Source organism: Triticum aestivum, chromosome 1A (genome assembly GCF_018294505.1).
Source record: "Triticum aestivum cultivar Chinese Spring chromosome 1A, IWGSC CS RefSeq v2.1, whole genome shotgun sequence".
In the NCBI taxonomy this organism is placed as follows: Eukaryota; Viridiplantae; Streptophyta; class Magnoliopsida; order Poales; family Poaceae; genus Triticum; species Triticum aestivum.
This window is the reverse complement of record NC_057794.1, coordinates 96,902,844-96,917,725: the sequence shown is the minus strand read 5'-3', so window position 1 is coordinate 96,917,725 and position 14,882 is coordinate 96,902,844. Positions and strand designations below refer to the sequence as shown.

At 43.9% G+C, this 14,882-nt stretch overlaps 2 pseudogenes; one reads left to right on the top strand and one right to left on the bottom strand.

The window, feature by feature from the left end:
* Positions 1-2,213: 2,213 nt before the first annotated feature.
* On the bottom strand, positions 2,214-11,401 carry LOC123148069 (uncharacterized; annotated as a pseudogene).
* Positions 11,402-11,882: 481 nt separating this feature from the next.
* LOC123147272 (NADH-ubiquinone oxidoreductase chain 6-like) lies at positions 11,883-12,716 on the top strand (annotated as a pseudogene).
* Positions 12,717-14,882: the final 2,166 nt, after the last annotated feature.

Here is a 14,882-nt window from a genome sequence, read left to right as displayed (position 1 = left end):
CTATCCAAGAAGACACTCAAAAAAGGAAGGATAAACAAACCTACCCGGTGGACTGCCGAGCTACAAGTCCTACGACACAGGAGCGGGATTCTCTAAAAAGCCAAGGTCTTAGGTGGCCAAGAGGGCCCACTTGGAGACTTGGGATCTCAGCAGGAAATGTGAAGGTTGTTTAAAGCCGACCGATAGGCGAAAGAGAATCCAAAAGTTTTGTTCTGATCTGAGTAGGCTCAACATAGGGAATACCCTAACCCTGGGAACCGGGGCATATAAATCCGCTTATGGCATTCACCCAAGCATACAGAGACAGATGGAATGAAAGAAAAAAAAAGTAGCTCCGCAGCTCGCCCAGAAGAAGAAAGACCCGCCGCTAACGATTTGGAAATCCCTGGTGGGCCGGGCCTGAAAGACAAGTGTGTGTGGATTTCCACATCCTCGTCTTTACTTTAAGACACAACTCTTCTCTTTCTCGGTCAAATGACTTGCGATAGTCTACCTTGAGTAGGACCATAGGGATCTTATGTTTGTGGTGAAAGATAAGTGGTTCTGTCACAACCAAGAAAGTTTCTATGAGTGAGTGACCCTTGATAAACGCCGATTGATACGTGTCAATGTCAATAAGTGGATGAGTGTTGTTAAAGACAATGTTTGTTCCTCTTCTTTGAAACGGTTTTCATGAATCTCGAGATGATACTGATTGGCCTGAAATCCTTGACAGTGTTGGCATCTTTTTTCTTTGGGAGGAGAGTGATGGATGCCTGGGTTAGCCTCCAAACATAAAGGCCATTGCTATGAAAGAGCTGCAAGAGAGAAAGCAGTTGCGGGTGGATGATGTCCCAGAAGGCTTGGATTGCACAGATTCTACCAGAGGATGTTGAGATGCTCCCATTGCAACTCACTGATGGAGAAGAACTGGAGAGCTCAGCTAGAGCTGGAGGAGGTGGTAGTACCTGTTCCCTACTGGTACCAGTGGTGGCTTGATCACTTCAAATTGGAGGGACTATTGGGCCAAATTCCCATACTGTAAAAAAAGGTTTTCTTTTCTTATATATCGGAGGTTTTGTGTGCAGAGGCCGCCAGGTTGAAGTTGGATGTTGCTTTTGTAGTTCCCAGTGAAGGATGATGCTGGGTCTATGATGCATTTTATTCGGATTTTGGCTGATAGTTTTCGATGAAGCCATAGATACTACTCTTGTCTGAGACCTGTTGGCTTCATCCAGAGGGAGATGTGTTCTAGGGTGCCAAAGTACTCTTCAGCTGAAGAACTCTCTTTGGGACAAGGGCATCATCAAAGCAAAGAAATCAGAAGAAGAAGCAGTCAGTAATGCAATGCGAGACAAGTGTCATGTAGCAAGGTGCCCGGAATCTATCGTATATCGTATATAGGGATTTTGGATTGCGATTTCCTTTTGGGGATCAGGCCGATTTGATGAAAGGAATTTCCTTGTTTGTTGCAGCCTAAGATTGGGATTGGCCTACTCTTCTTCTATAACCGGGATCTTACGACTCTCGTGCTTAATAAGTTGGCACCTCGCATCCTGCCAAAACCTAATCCTCTTATTCTCTAGCTAGAGTTGGGCTCCTTAATAAGATATGATACTTCTACTTTTGACACCCTTTTTTCCTATTTTTAAACTCAAATTGATAAAGCCACCTGGCGAGTAGGAATAGTTTCGAGTTTCTGGTCTGTTTTCTTTTGGGAATCAAACCTCTAATGGGTTTTTGCTACCAGGAGAAGGGAATGGCCATGTTGATGGGGTCTATCTAAATAGAGAGGAACCTACAGGGCTGATTACTCGATCACTCCATTGTGATGACAATCACACCCATATTCTTTATTATTTCTAAATATAGATAACTGCCATCTCCCGGCATAAGAAGGAGTGACCCTAACGACAGCCCCTATAATAGTAGACAACGCGTTTTAAATCAGACTGGACTGAACGAAGAAAGATCTTTCCACACAAGAGTGGAAGGGATCCTTTAGAAATAGTTCTTAGCTCCAATCAAGCTTTCTCTGCTGTCTAGGATCGTTAGTGCTATAGTGGAGACACTTTTCTCAAATAAGAATGGTGGTCACATTCCCTTTCTGGTGGTAGTCATTGAGGACCTCAAAAATAGGGATCGCAAAAATGTGTCAATAATGACAACGCTGGGAGAAAAGGCTAAAGAAGAAAAACCTGTAGATTTGAATGCCACTTCCTTTGCTAAGATAGCTAGATTTGGATGTCCATTCCATAAGGTATAGCTGCATCTGACACTGAGTAGAAGTTACTAGCAGGATAGACAGGAAGCTCTGAAGGATGTACAATGCTTGGAGGGACAGAAGTTTCAAGAGAAATGGTCTCTTTTGATGGGCATTTGTAGATGATGGTTGATACTGAAAACAATGCCTTCTTGACAGCTCTAGCATCACCAGTTATCTATTAAGCATAAAGATACATTCAAGATAACAATTAGCGGAATATAAGAAACAAAGAATAGATATTGAATAAAGAAAAAAAAGAGCAGAGCCTCATAACCGTCCTAATAGAGATAATACCACGTTCGTCTTGTTCTTTACGCCGATCCAACTCGTGCTTTTTTGGATGGATTTCACACGGAATCAAGGGAGGTGCGGGATACGACCCATATCACATTCCTGTGCCATAGCTTGCAAAATCAAATAAATCTATCGAAGCTAGGGTGCCAGGCCTATAAGAATCAGAAGAACAATCCACACTAATGTAACCGTAAAGAAATGGCGGCTCTAACATAGATTTTTCTCAATATGTCATGTTGTTGAAAAATCATGTGGTAGCATGGGATGATCGGCACTTTAGTTTTAGTTATTGATTTACGCATCACGCATTAACTAATATTTATGGGGCTGGAGACTTCGCTAAAGCATGCACATAAAAAGATGAATGAGAGATTACAAGGCAAGGAGATACAGATCTGGGGGTTGACTCAGAACTTGTACATAGGTCAGCTCACTAATGCTTAATAACCAATAAATAGTCAATCAAGAGATATGCACCAGCAAACAACATTATACTGAAATAGTGTATTAGGCGGCAAATGGCACAGAAGAGTTTAGACGATAGATTCTCTACAATAGGTAGGGATCGGGGGTTATACGCTCTTTTCTATAACTAAAGTAGGCTTGTGATTGTCCGCATTCATCACTCAATCATGCAATTCAAAGAAATGGTTTACTTATCTTCTTCTAAAGGATGGAATTGCTAGATTGTCAGTAATATCAATTGAGGAAGAAGCTAGTCCCACTTGAATTCGAAAAGAAGACCTCTATTGTGACAGAAGATTCCTCGCCCACAGCATCTCACTTATTGATTGTGACATAGCTCTCTATCTCCGCTCAAAAGAAGATAGCGTTTCATTCACTCGCTCTAGAAACCATAGGAGCTACTATTCCCAAGTTTATTAAGAATGGGCACTCACTGGATTCAGGCTTCCACCGTTCTAGCTTCTCTTCGTAGTTCACTAGAATGTATCGAGCATGTTTCTCCGGATCAGGAGGCTTTACATAAATTGCTACGATTTCCAAGTCGAAAAAGAACTGGGCATGAAAGTGAAAGTGGAAAGAGAAGGGAGCGTGACTTGTTTCAAGAATTGGATGCCCTTGTTAAGGAAATCTAGTATAAAAGGAGAAATTGGTCCTATTTATAACTTTTGGTACCTAACCACCTGAACGGGGAATAATGGCTAAAGATTGAAGGTTCTAAGCCATGTATCAAAGCCGGTTATTTGAGTATCGATGCTGTTGGAGTCTAGCTTCCGACCAATCCACTTCACTTCGGAGGACATAACAGCTTAAGAAGAAATCGAGATCAGGCCCGTGGAAAGCACACACACACGCCTGGGGAATGAATCCACTTTTTCATTCTCAATACTAGGGGGGCTTCTCCGATTGATTGCTTTAACTGTTATTCCCCAGATTGGTGAAATGACCTTTCGTCTTGCTTCCTTAAAATAATAAAATGTGCTTTCACTAGAAGAAGAAAAAAGAAGATAGCTCAGTAAATGGCATTCAAGTAAAGTCGAGAAAGAGGCCTTGCTTTCGCACAGGAAGGAAAGAATTGACTCGGGTAAGTAAGCCCTATTGGGGGATTAAGGGCTCGAGTACGATTAGGGCGCCTTTTTTCTGCTGCGTAGGCTTACCATTTTAAATAGGGGGAAACAGGAGACTATAGAAGATGAATATGGCTAGTCTACTGCTACTGTTTGATTGGCAATCCTTAGACTATAGGGATGAAGCAAAGGAGCATAACCTACCTGCAACTATGCTTTAAATCAAAGAAATCTATCGAAATTCTCATTCCAGTCTGAGGGGATATCTGAAGCTACCGATCCAGGATCTCACTCAAATCCAAACCTAGCACTTTTGTATTTATTGCTTCTCCTTTTAGAAGGTCTGTAGCCGAGTAGAAGAGAAGAAAAGAGATTTCCTTATCTGCATACCAGCTTTCATTCCTACTTTTGATGAAAGAAAGGTCAGTTGCTGCCGACAAGTCGACTAAACTTTCACAACTGTCACCTATCTTTAAGCACCTTCTAGGCCGCTTCCCAACCTAATGCATTCAAGTCTGCCTTCGGTACTGGTACTTCGGAATCAAGGGCCCAACAAGCGATATCAGGAGTCTTTGGCCGAAGAACTCGCGGATAAGAAGGTTATTCCATAACTATATAAAATCCATAGTCACGCTCAGCATGCGAAAGCTTGTAAAAATGACATCCCCTATGAAAACCAATAGGATTTGTTGGGCCATCGAACACTAGTTTCTGGTTTCTCAAGACCTTGAGGCAAGGGCAGTTACGCAACATTTTCTCAATATTGAATGTGCATTTTTCCCGCATTTTTTCGATTCCAATTCTGTATCAGAAATTAGTGTCAAGGGATGGAGTTCCTGTTTCGTTAACTAAGTCTCGCATTGTTTGCTTGAGGAAGGGACAGCGGTAGCTAAATTTCCATTGCTAATCTTAAATGTTCCCACGAACAATAAAGAAAAGAAGAAAAGGCTATTCCTTAGACATAGAGGTGGGATTAAGGCGTCATGCGGAACTCCAACAACATAGACCAGATGACTTATTTATTGAAAATAGGTTTAGGAGCCTGATCCTGGAGCTGAGCAAGCATGGGCGCGATCCACATTGAGTGGAACTACTATAACTATATTTGTGGAAGGAAGGTGGAACCTTCACCGAATCATAGTTAGGTGGCACCCATTCCGCAGTGGGTCGACGTCACACTGCCGCTTCAATAGCTAGCGGGTAATAATCAGAAAGTGAATCATCAACCACTCATTTAGAAGCCGCTCATGCAACCACGTTTAAGTAAATCCTTCCACCCTTATTTTCTTTAGTCTAGTTGTTGGAGGAAATGCGCCTTGAACACATTACGTATACTAGCTGAGCTTTGTCCCTAATCGTGACTAGTTGTTATTAGTTTCGATCAAATTTCCCCCCAGCCGGCAATGCCTCAGCTTCTCAAAACCTAGGAAGCTATGAAAAAAGTCATCATTATGAAAATATACTAGCGCTACTAATAAGGGAAGCTACTTTTTTCTAAGAAAGGAATAAAGCAGAAAACTAAAGAAAGAGATCTCAAGTGGGCCCCGCGAGTAGTTTGTCTTGTTTCAGTCCGTACAAGAAGATACTTTCAGGGTTGCCCAAGAAGGGACGGGCCTATCTATTGGTGGTACTAGTTCCGCGGGAGGGGCAGGATTTCGGTGCCGTCAGCATGGGTCCGGCTATCGATCACAAGGGTCTAGATACGGGTCTCGAACAGAAAAGTATGCTACATATTGCTCTGCTCCAGGTCCCTCTACTTACAGCTGGTCAATTCGTTGATCGCCCCTTTTATTTCTGATTTTCAAAAGGGCCCCGCTCTCGTCTCTGGTGACGAAGCCTTTATCTCTGTCTCTATTATCCTCGTACCTGCTGATCTCTTCGACTGATAGAGTCTATGCTATTGGTGAAGCTGGTTCTACCTCAACAACAGGATCTGCAAATGGATTTTCAACTAACAGCCTCTGCTTCAATTTGTGATGAAAGGTCGACTAGTTTTCACCAAATCTTCAATTACGCACCGGTAACTTTTTTCCATTTCCGAGATCCAGAGGGGAAGACGAAGTACAGCCTAGTTCAGAGAGTCACGATTGAATCCAGGCTAATTCAGCAGCAGCTAGAGCAATACTCCGATATTGATTTGATTCTCCGCTACCCACCAAGGTAGAAGACTGCTTGATCCACAAAAGAAGTATGCTTTATTTGCTTATAGAACAAAAGTATACGCTTTTTCAGGGAAAGATAGATGGAATAGGGCATTCAGAAGTTTGAAGAGGTAGCCTTTTTCAATAGCAGTCTTGTAAGCAAGCGCCGTACGTTCAATCTATACTGGTGAGAGTCTTTCCTCTTATAAAGCCTGAGCGCGTTGCATGACTTAATGCCAGCTCTTTATCATACATCTTCTGTAGAACCAATAAATATAAGGGATATGTGTTAGCACATCTTGTTCGTGCTCTGCACCACGTTTTTCCTGTATACCGGCAGCTAGCATCCCATCAGTAACCTACGGGCGAGATTTCTTGAGGGGGGCTGGCCATGGTTTTTTAACCCACCCGTTCATTCACTTAAGACCCAAAGCAGAAAAGGTTTGCAATCCATATACTGGAATTTGGTTCCACCGAAGTACAAGGACTAAACTGGTCGACTCCACCGCAGGGTGCGAGATGTTGAGCTTCCTCGACGCCTACTCTGGGTATCAGCAAGTCTATATGGCTGAGGAAGACAAAGAAAAAACTAGTTTTATCGCCCCTTCCTTCTGCTACAAGCGGATGCCCTTCGGTTTGATAAATGCCGGCGCCACATTTAAGCGCCTAATGAGCCTCATCCTCAGGTCTCAGTTGGGTCGTAATGCAGAAGTGTACGTTGACGACGCCGTCATCAAAAGCCGCTTGGTAGGGACTCACCCCAAAAACACCTCTTTTTTTGCATCTGCTGAGCAGAACCAGTTACCAGATCCTACTTCTAAGCTCTATGCTCTACTTCGGCCTTGCTCTCACTTATGGGTAGGAAGGACAATAAGCAGGAATTCATGTTGGCTAACTATTCTATCCAGGCGGAAGTTGTTTTCATAGGAAAGACGGAAGGTTTTGCGCGTTGGTTGTATCGAATTTCCCTTTCTAATAGCATACACAAATAGATAAGAAAGTTACGACGATGATAAGGTAAATGAAAACCTTTGATTTACCTTACCATCAGTTCTGTCTTATCTCTGTGCCTCCTCTAGCCATTTCATAATTGGATATCGTCATTCAAATCTGTTATGACAACTGTTTGGTAAGTAGGGATTCGAATCAAACAATAAATACCGACTCTAAGTGTGATGGATAGTACCTGGTGCCTAATTTCATGGTATCTTTCTTGGCGCCTACCACAGGAAAACCCCTCCTTCTTTTGGGAGGAAATCAAATGAGTAAAGGTTTCTGCCGACTCCCCTCAAGGAACCACTCACTACTCAACTTGAAACCACGGACCTACCTCCTGCTTTTGACTTTCTTCTTTGTCCCAATTCATATCGAGCATGTCTTTCTCCATCTATAGATAGAGAGAATAGAGGATAGGGGCGCTCAAAGCAAATAGGATTCTATATCTAATACTAATAGGTACTAATCGCATTCAAGATTGACTTGACCTCTTATTTTGGATACGCAGAAATGCTTACGCCCTAGGGGTTTAAAGGGCCCACTCCCTTTGGTTGACTCATCAGGCTCACCACCTTTTGGAGCTCATCCAACAGTCAGTCTACTTAATCATAATAATAATCAATCCGTTGCTATTTCTATCTATCGCCATACCCACAAGAGGGTAATTTATCCAACTCCCCGTGCGAAAGCAAGTCCCGCGTCAGCAGTGATTCGAGTTGTTCCTTGAGAGCAGGCTTATGGCATTCCAGGTAAACATAACAATATGAGAGAGAACTCCGTTCGGCTTATAAGTACTTGATTGAACCAATTGTTTTTTCATTTCCTAGTAGGTCACCTTGGGCCAGCTACTGACATTCTAGAAAGAGACAAGGAAGTCGATTCAACATAAGGGAAGAAAGCATATTTTAGGTTTACTCCTTCCATGTCTAGTAGGAGTGCGTGCTTCTTATTGCCTTTTGAGCAGTAGTTGTATACATTCCTCACTCAGTCTAATTAATTATCTTTCTCCCTACCCAAATACCAAGGGAGGTTTATGAGTCGTATCCTCCTTACGAGATAGCGGAAGTAGCATTAGCGGGAAAAGTAAGCTCCTTTTCAAGCCTTCTCTTTCGTAACCTTTGATTAGTTCCTTAGATGCCCTTAGCAAGAATGATGCAGGAGCAAGAAAGTCTATTTCCTCCGCCTTTCAAGAATCTCGCTATTCAAATAGCACAGTATAAAATGCAATCCATAAGTCATGCTGGTCAATCAATGACAATGGTAAGCTCTATAAAAAAAGAGTCTATTGCTCTTCGACACGTTTTATATCTACTTCAGTCATGCTTTATTGGAGTCATCTGACGCCAAGGAGGAAGGAATAGAGATTAGGATCCTAGCCTTGTTCCGTTTGAAGCTCCTAAGAGAGGTTACAAAAGAAAGGGATGCTCAAACCAAGGATTTGGAGTCTTATTAGTGCATCAATCTACAGAAAGGTAGGGGGGCATACCTGTGTGAAAATGGAGTGTAAAGCATATTCTAGATATTTCACTTCGAATTTCTTCCTCTTAAAAGAGTCAAGTCCGCAGGGTTCCCTAAATTCCCCAGGAATCAAGTGGGACCGGGAGATCGTTGTTCATTCGGTGGTTGGCCCTCCCCCTAATAAGTACCTACCAAGAATTGGGCCAGTTAGTTCAAGCGGTACCGAATCACAAAGAACAGTTGAGTTTTCTAATTCATCTATTATTCTATTTTTTGCATTTCTAGAATAGCGTTGGAGCCAGGACACACATTTCTGCCCGAGTTCCAACAGCAAACCAAATACGTTATCGTGGAAAACGAGTTTCGCCAACACAGAAGAGTTTGTGTGCTTTTTATTTTCACATGAGTTTCACATATGTGATGGTTGGTTGGGAGGGTACGGCAAATGACTCTAGAATCTTTCTGGATACAACCACTGAACCGGAAAATGGCCACTATCGTCACCGAGAAAATACTATCTTGTGGACTCAGGCTCTACGTTTATGCCTTAAGGTCTTTCTCCTTACCGTGGGGAGCGGTACCACTTGCGTGATTCTAGAGAAGAAGGCGGTGTCCCGACCACAAGGCGGTTAAATTCCACTGGTGCTTGCTAGCCAGTCAAGAACGACTCGAAGACCGTGGGAAGGTCTTCACGCTACGCCGAAGACGACGATGGCTCCATACCGGGTGGTAATACACAGGTATAGGATTTCCTGTAATGATGTGAAACTGTATATTTCAGAGAAATAGCTCAGTTCGAGAGGAAGGCGGAAACAGTTCCGGTTTTATTAACCTGATTCCTATTCATTTACCGGTAAAGGAAGGAATTCTTATCTATTTCTCGAGGCAATTATACTCATATCGACAATATGAACTGCATGAGAATTAACATATAGAAAGAAAGCTTTACCGAATACAGGTCTAGTAGGTATAGAGCCGTAAGCGTGGTGGGGGTGCCGGTGCTTAGGCAGATGCCCCATTGTTCATGATGTTGCAATGAATCCAGTGGATCATCCTCATGGAGGAGGTGAGGGGCGCACGAAAGGAGGTAGACCTACGACGTCACCTTGGGGAAAGCTCACCAAAGCAGGATTTCGGGCAGTAGTATGGGTGGTGAAACTTTAGATGTCAAATGCCACCATTTTTTCCGCTCAAGTTAGAACGTAGTTTTTCGAAATGAATTGGCCAGTTCCTTTTAAAAGGAGACTGGTTTATTTTTATAAGCGATTGGCTTCACTTTAGATTTATTATCATAATTTCTCTTTTATTTATGGGTTGTTATTTATTATTTCGATTTTTGATAAACGAAACGAATCCAAGCCCGACAAGTAGAATTCCATTCGGTACCTTTGGGGTTTTCTTTTTCCTTCTGGATGATGATGTCACCGCGTCTCCTTATTGTTATTGCGATGGTGACGAGGAACAAAGGGCCGGGGAGATCATCAAAATTACCTCTAGCCCGGAGCCAGAGGGGGTCGTCGACACAACGCCAACCCTGGTGGTGGGGCACTTCGAAGGTCTGCAGACCCTCCTTGAGATTCCCCCTTTACCGGAAACGCCACCCGCAGGTCCTTCCTTAGCTCCAGAAGAAAGGGCGCAAGCCCCCTGGCCTAAACCTCGATCCATCCCAGAGTAGCCGCCGGCTGGACGGCGGTGAACGGGGGGCAAACTCCTCAAAACGAAGTTCTACTTTGTCTTTGGAAGAATTGGAAGAATCGGACTCTAAGTTTAAAGTAGGAGTAGAGTCTTTAGAGGCTCGCTTAGAAGGAATAAAGAGAAAAAAGCAACTGCAAGCGTTCGGGGCTTCTCCTTTTGAGACCGCGAAAGCAGAGCTGGTTACGTCCATTGGGGAAAATTCCCAGTTTCGTGTGGGACTGCTTTTGTCTCTGGATGTCAAATGCCCCTTGACGGGCAAACGGGAGGCTCTCGAAAAGACGATAGAGGCCATCTTGAAATGCCAAGGGAAGCCCACAGACTCCCTAGCGTCTCTACTCGATCTAAAATGCGATCTCGAGGACCCCGAAAAACCCGAGACCGCTCTCCGTCCATATTTAGGACGGTTAGGGCGATTTTTTAAGAAATAAAAACCTTCTGTCGATTTATCCACACTTCCATGACTTCTAGAGGAAAGCTAACTGCTTGCTGGCTGGGAGTTGTATGAGCGGTAACGTCCACGTACGGCTCCGTGAGAAGGTGGACGGAAATGGCCTTGTTGTACCTCACTCTCGTCTTCAATGGGGTCTGCTCTTTTTTTAGGAGAGTATGCCAATATGATCTTAATGAGGTGCGGGGCTTTCCATCTGACATTCGTTGGGCTTTCCTCTGCGGGAGCCCGCGTCCCGGCCTTTTTGTGCAATAAACCCCTCCAGCCGAGACTAGTGATAGGTGGTCCCGTGGAGCTTTCGGAGAAGGGTAGCCTAGTGTGTAAGCACAGCAATGAACCGCGGCGAACCCTCAGACGACCCTTCTAAGATAAGGGGGGAGATCCTCAGTAGTGGTGACCCTTTGACTCTTCCACTGACTTATATATGTACCGAATGCTCATACGGGAAAGTGAACTCCTGGGTCTGGAACCTGGGGGGTTGCTCCGAGAAAAAATCCTTTCTTTCTCGTCCACTCTAGGGGGTGCGGACACACCTGCGCGGATTACATGTGATGGTTACAAGAATGGCGGGGAAGTGAAGAGTACCCGACGACATTCAGGGATGAATGTAGACCCATCGGGCGGGGATAATCATTCCGGTCCTGGGAGAGGTGGCGACACCAGTCTGAGCTGCGGGAAGCCAGCCAATTGAGTCATTGAAACGACCGCAGGAGGCGCACCCTAAGCCCAGCTTCTCGGAGCTGCTATTGCGAAATACGGCTTCCTTAATATCCAAATTTCAACAAGGGGGCTGGGCTGCTCGCCTTCATAGAAAGGCGACCGGGCCTAGATTAGATGTTCGCCTTTTTATAGAATAGAAAGAGAAGGTAAAGGGGGGGTTGGAGATTCTTGAAAGAATGCATGGCTTCCTCCTATTCCGCTTCAACAGAAGCCCTTAAAATCCTGCTGCTATGGCAGCAAGGGTTATCCATTTCATAGGCGAGGGTGGGGGAGAAGCAAGCCGAACCTCTGATCGACCCGGACACGTAAAAAATTCTCAGCGCCGAGAGAAAGACGAGATTCAGTAAGTAATTCAGTGAGTGCTTTCTTTTACATGAAGAGCGTCGGCTTGGAAGAAGAAAATGAAATACGAACAACCGCGCTGGTTGTAATAGATCGACTTGAATGCGTCTTCTTGCTCCAGCATTCAAGTTCCATTTCAAGGGAGGACGACGTACCATGATACTTTCTGTTTTGTCGAGCCCTGCTTTGGTCTCTGGTTTGATGGTTGTACGTGCTAAAAATCCGGTACATTCCGTTTTGTTTCCCATCCTAGTCTTTTGCGACACTTCTGGTTTACTTATTTTGTTAGGTCTCGACTTCTCCGCTATGATCTCCCCAGTAGTTCATATAGGAGCTATGCTGTTTCATTCCTATTCGTGGTTATGATGTTCAATATTCAAATAGCGGAGATTCACGAAGAAGTATTGCGCTATTTACCAGTGAGTGGTATTATTGGACTAATCTTTTGGTGGGAAATGTTCTTCATTTTAGATAATGAAACCATTCCATTACTACCAACCCACAGAAATACGACCTCTCTGAGATATACATTTTATGCCGGAAAGGTACGAAGTTGGACTAATTTGGAAACATTGGGCAATTTGCTTTATACCTACTATTCTGTCTGGTTTTTGGTTTCTAGTCTGATTTTATTAGTAGCTATGATTGGGGCTATAGTACTTACTATGCATAGGACTACAAAGGTGAAAATACAGGATGTATTCCGACGAAATGCCTTGGATTCTAGGAGGAATATAATGAACAGGACTATTTCTCCTTTTGGCCATAGCCATAGAAGAAGCTTCTCCTCCAAAGCGGAGGGAGGGGAATCTCAGGATTCCTATAACCCTGCTTATATAGATTTTTGAAGACAACATTTAGGGTTTTTCCCGGGTTTGGTACCAAATCTGGATAAACTCCTTTCGGTTCTTAAAACGGAGGAAATTCTCTTTCTGGCTTTCCGCTTCCCGCGGGATGCGAACATGTTTAAATTGCCCCTAAACAAGATTTGGAACTATTGAGTGGTGTAGGTATCCATCTTAGCAAATATAGATACCGAGGCCCACCAACCTACTACTTGTTGGTTTGGTGGGGAAAGAGGAGTGGGTATGAGGGCTTCTTTCACTGTTTCCCTAAGTTCAGAAGTGAATGTGGAAACGCTGTCTATGGTCTGGTTATAGCATCCCCTTTCTCAATTCCTTTCTGGTCAATAAGGATGGTTATAGCCATCTTAGAAGGGAATTCTAAATGTAAGAAGTTGCTGGATGGTTTTCTCCAATGAAGAGGTACACCTAGGTAGGAGGGAGGGAGCTTTCCCACTTTGCAGACGAGTAGTTCTGCCGCTCCGCGTTGGATAGGAAAGGGGTGGAGAAGGTTCATTTATCAGGAATCTACTTGTTGCATAATGCACATGCCACGAACGATAAAGTGGAAGCACACTCAGATGAAGAGGATGGTGAATTGATCAATAATCCCATGTCTTTTTTTGCTGAGAAATCCTGGATCAAGACATACAAGGCAGCATTGGTCAAACATAGGACTACCTAGGCTAGGTCATTCATTGCTTGGTCCGCTATATTCGTTTTGTCTTCTAGTTCTCCACAGGGACTTCCTACTACTCCGCCGAATCTCTCATCTGAGAAAGTAGGTCACCTGGGTCGGGTAAAGCAGCGTAGATAAGGCTGGAGTTTATGAACAAGTTGATGTCTACTAGGGCATTGACCGTACAAGCAGGTAAGTATAGGGCTCGGCTAGGAATTCGTTTATGCTTATATTTATAAGCTTTCTTCTCACTAGGTAGGGCGGGCAGTTGGTCTTATTGCCCTGCATCATATGAGAAGGAGTTCTTCCACGAAATAGAGGTCATCTATGGTCTTTGTGGCATTGATGGATAGTACTGGTCTGTTGTCAATAAATAGACTAGCTAGGTCACAGTCTGCTAAGTCTACTAGTGGGATATGAATATGCATTAGTAGTAGTTATTGCTGCCGGATTGGTATTAACAGTTGGTCAAGTCTAACGTAATGTTTTTTAAGTAGAAGGATAGGGCATTAATTACCTGGGGTCGATAGGTACACCTTTATAATAAATTATTAGCACAAAGCTCTCATCTCACTTTTCATAAGTAGGCGAAAATTCTATAGTGATAGTGTATGTATATTGGCTTGGATTCTTTCTATTGTTATGGGAAAGGCATATCCCCACCCAGTTCTTCTTCGTCTTAATTAATAACTCCTTACTGAACTTCAAAGTATGATAGAAACTTACTTATATCTCGTAGGAAAACTAGAGAATGAGCCATCTCCATCTCGTAGAGAAACTAGAGAGGTGCTGGGCGCAGCTGAAAGGAAATCCAAGAAGAGTCCATGAAAGGCTAGCACGATTAGGATCCTTTGTAGGGTTTATCTCGGAAGAGAAGGCTATGAAGCGAACATCTCTTCTTTGGGAGAGAGGGGAAGATCTATGCAGGACACTTAACCCGTGCCGGAGGACTGCACACAACTGGTACAACCTCGTGTGGTACATTTTACATGTTCTTACAAGTCCGATGGTACAGTTCACCTAGTATCAAATTATTATAGATTCCGTTGGCAGCCATGGCCCCCTGCATGTTGTCTGACACGACCGAAACGAAACTTTACACCCCCTAGCAGCCCCCTGTCGGCATCGAAAACGGAGGGAAGTGCGCGTGCTGATGTTTAATCATGCTATGCCAATGATGTAAGCGCGGGCCCGCAGGTGCAGACAGGTTCGTCGGGGGCAAGCTTCAGAGGTGGGGGGTACGATTGTGGAAGATCGCGTGGAGGCAGGGGTTGGAGATGTGATGCAAGGGTGCGGGGAATTGGGTGGAAGGACAGTCGTTAATGCGGAGTCAGGACGGGCGTGAGGCAAGAAGTGGAGGGAAGTGGGATCTAGATTAGAAGAGATAAATATGATATCCTGATACCCGCGGACGATCCCTAGCCTTGCTTGGCAATCCCTTGAAAATGCAATGTATTTTCCCTTGAGATGAAATTGCTTTTTCGGTGGCAACT